Genomic DNA, 4319 nt, shown 5'->3' with positions numbered 1-4319 from the left:
TGGGACAGAAGAGACAAAGGTGAGGTTGGGGGAGGTCAGACCACCAGGAGGAAGGCAGGGGAGGAAGGAGGCAGTTAGGAGTCTGCTCTGGGCAGCAGCCCCGTCCCTCCCTGAGGAATGCGGGTGGTACTGACCACCCGGGCCACAGACCACCTGGCCAGCTCTCTCCCAGACTCAACATCACTCCCCACAGCATCTCATCTAACTGTGGGAGCAGCCCCCAAAGGAGCAGCCTCCACTGGGAGTCACAATCCTGTTTTACAGAGGAGGAAATTAAGGCCCAAGGTCATTTAGATACAGAGGAGCAGGACAGCGTCTAGCTCTGGCTGCACACACAGAGGAGGGAGAGTGAGTCACCAGCCACCTTCCGGAAAGCCCCCAAGATGCAGTTCACAGAACACACAGTTCACCGAACACACAGTTGACCCGCACAGTGTGCAGTCCAGTGGCTTTTGGCACGTGACAGTGTTCCCGCCGCTGCCGCCGCCGCCACCGTCTCATTTGAGAACACTGTCCTCTTCCCTAGAGAAATCCCCTGACCATTCCCAGGTACTCGCCTGGTCCTTATAGCCCCTGGCCACCGCTGATCTGCTTCTGGCCCTGTGTCCTGGACACTTGGTATAAACAGAGTCAGAAAGCATGTGGTCTCTTGCCTGATTTCTTTCCTTTAATAAAAGGTTTTCAAGATTCATCCACATTGTGGCGTTTATGGGTACCTCATTCCTTTTCATGGCTGAATAGTGCTCCATGGTGTGGGCGGACCACCTTGAGTTTATCTGTTCACTCCCTGGAGGGCACTCGGGGTGTGTGTGGCCGGAGGACGCAGGTGTGCCAGTTCTTCTGTGGACGCCTGTTTTCCTTCCCTGTGTGCACAGGGTCCACATCAGTGTGGACCACTCGAGAGTGGGTTCTGGGGCTTGAGCTCCCTGGGCTTGGGCCCCAGAGAAACCTTGGTCTTTCCGAGAGGACTTCCTCGCCTTCTCTCCCTCCAGCCTGGTCCTCCCCTGCTGCGGTCCTTTCTCTCCCTCTTGCTCACGCTGCTGAAGTCTGCAGACAGACAGCTCTGCAGGAGAAACCGGGTCGGAGCCGGGGATGCTCAGGGGTTGGCACGGCCCTGGCACCCGTGAGGCCCTGGACTCCATCCCCGGCACCATAAAGTGATCGAGAGAGAAGGGACTTGATTATCGCTGTGACGTTAGCTGGGACAGGGTGGCGCCGTCCTACCTAGCAGACGGGTTGGTGGACCCAGCTGTGAGCCGATGCTGCAGATCTGTGAGGTGTCAGGTCCGATGGTCACTGGACAACCTGCACCTCTGTCCCCCAGAAGAGACCTGGGGTTCTGAGCTACTCAGGCAGCCTCCTCCTCCTGCAGCCTCCTCACCCCACCGCTGGCCGGCTCACCCCGGGGCTGCCTGTGTGGTTTCTCTCCCTACCTCCTGCTGCTTCCCTAGCAGGCACTAATAATCTGGTCCTGTGGGCACCAGGAAACCAAAGATATTCTTAACCTCCTCTCCTCTGCTGCGTTCCCAGTGGCAGGAACCTCAGCCTCCTCTTTCACCCAGGGGCCAAACTGCCATCTGCCCCATCTTGCCAGCTCCTGGGGTTTCCTCTCAGCACAGGTGTGCCAGGCAGCTCTCTGTCACTGTAACAAACTACCCGAAACAACCGCCTTATAAAGAGCAAAGGTTTATTTTGACTCAGTTTTGGAGGGTTCCGTCCAGCTGGTGGTCCTGTGGTGGCGAACCATGGCAGAAGGTGAGAGACCAGGAGGGGGGTCACACCGTCTGTTCCAGGCCACACCCCCACTTGCTGAAGGACCTCCCACCTCTCTTAAAGCTGCACCACCTCTGGTGACACTGAGCTGGGGAGCAGGCCTTAACATGGGGGCGTTGGGGACATCACATTGTACCCTGTGGTGCAGCGTGACCCCTGCTCACTGAGGCTTCACTCTAGAGGACGGACAGGCTCACCCCTGAGCAGCCCGCCCGGTGACGTGACAGGGTGTGCCAGAGCAGGAGGGGGGAGCAGGAGGGGCGACCTCTGACCTCTGCCTGCCAGACACCTCTGGGAGGAGGGTGACGTGTGGCGGAGCCTGCCAGGGTGTGTGCGTGTGTCAGGCACGACTGTGACAGACCACTCCACACAGCACGGGGGCTGCTGTCCTCGGGAGTGCCCAGGAGGAAGCCAGGCAACACGCATACACACGCACACACAACCTCTGTCTATACACATCACACACATGCACACCTGCACACACGCGCACACACACACATATAAACAACCTCTGTCTATACACATCACACACACGCACACACACACACACACATATAAACAACCTCTGTCTATACACATCACACACATGCACACCTGCACACACGCACACACACACACATATAAACAACCTCTGTCTATACACATCACACACACGCACACACACACACACATATAAACAACCTCTGTCTATACACATGACACACACGCACACATACACACAACCTCTGTCTATACACATCACACACATGCACACCTGCACACACGCACACACACACACATATAAACAACCTCTGTCTATACACATCACACACACGCACACACACACACACAACCTCTGTCTATACACATCACACATACGCACACACACACACAACCTCTGTCTATACACATCACACACACGCACACACACACACACAACCTCTGTCTATACACATCACACACATGCACACCTGCACACACGCACACACACACACATATAAACAACCTCTGTCTATACACATCACACACACGCACACACACACACACACAACCTCTGTCTATACACATCACACACACGCACACACACACACAACCTCTGTCTATACACATCACACACACGCACACACGCACACACAACCTCTGTCTATACACATCACACACACGCACACACGCACACACAACCTCTGTCTATACACATCACACACATGCACACCTGCACACACGCACACACACACACATATAAACAACCTCTGTCTATACACATCACACACACGCACACACACACACACACATATAAACAACCTCTGTCTATACACATCACACACACGCACACACACACACACATATAAACAACCTCTGTCTATACACATCACACACATGCACACCTGCACACACGCACACACACACACAACCTCTGTCTATACACATCACACACATGCACACATACACACAACAACCTCTGTCTATACACATCACACACATGCACACCTGCACACACGCACACACGCACACACAACCTCTGTCTATACACATCACACACACGCACACACACACACACAACCTCTGTCTATACACATCACACACATGCACACCTGCACACACGCATGCACACACACACACAACCTCTGTCTGTACACATCACACACACGCACACACACACACAACCTCTGTCTATACACATCACACACATGCACACCTGCACACATGCACACACACACACAACCTCTGTCTATACACATCACACACACGCACACACACACACACACAACCTCTGTCTATACACATCACACACATGCACACATACACACAACAACCTCTGTCTATACACATCACACACATGCACACCTGCACACACGCACACACACACACACAACCTCTGTCTATACACATCACACACACGCACACACACACACACAACCTCTGTCTATACACATCACACACACGCACACACACACACAACCTCTGTCTATACACATGACACACACGCACACATACACACAACCTCTGTCTATACACATCACACACATGCACACCTGCACACACGCACGCACACACACACACACACAACCTCTGTCTATACACATCACACACACGCACACATACACACAACAACCTCTGTCTATACACATCACCCACATGCACACCTGCACACACGCGCACACACACACACAACCTCTGTCTATACACATCACCCACATGCACACCTGCACACACGCATGCACACACACACAACCTCTGTCTATACACATCACACACATGCACACCTGCACACACGCATACACACACACATATAAACAACCTCTGTCTATACACATCACACACATGCACACCTGCACACACGCATGCACACACACACACAACCTCTGTCTATACACATCACACACATGCACACCTGCACACACGCACACACACACATATAAACAACCTCTGTCTATACACATCACACGCACACACACACACAACAACCTCTGTCTATACACATCACACACATGCACACACACACATATAAACAACCTCTGTCTATACACATCACACACACGCACACACACACACACAACCTCTGTCTA

The sequence above is a fragment of the Spermophilus citellus genome (genome assembly GCF_964194105.1).
Source record: "Spermophilus citellus genome assembly, chromosome: 2".
NCBI lineage: Eukaryota > Metazoa > Chordata > Mammalia > Rodentia > Sciuridae > Spermophilus > Spermophilus citellus.
The sequence above is the reverse complement of the archived record's forward strand: the minus strand, read 5'-3'. Positions refer to the sequence as shown.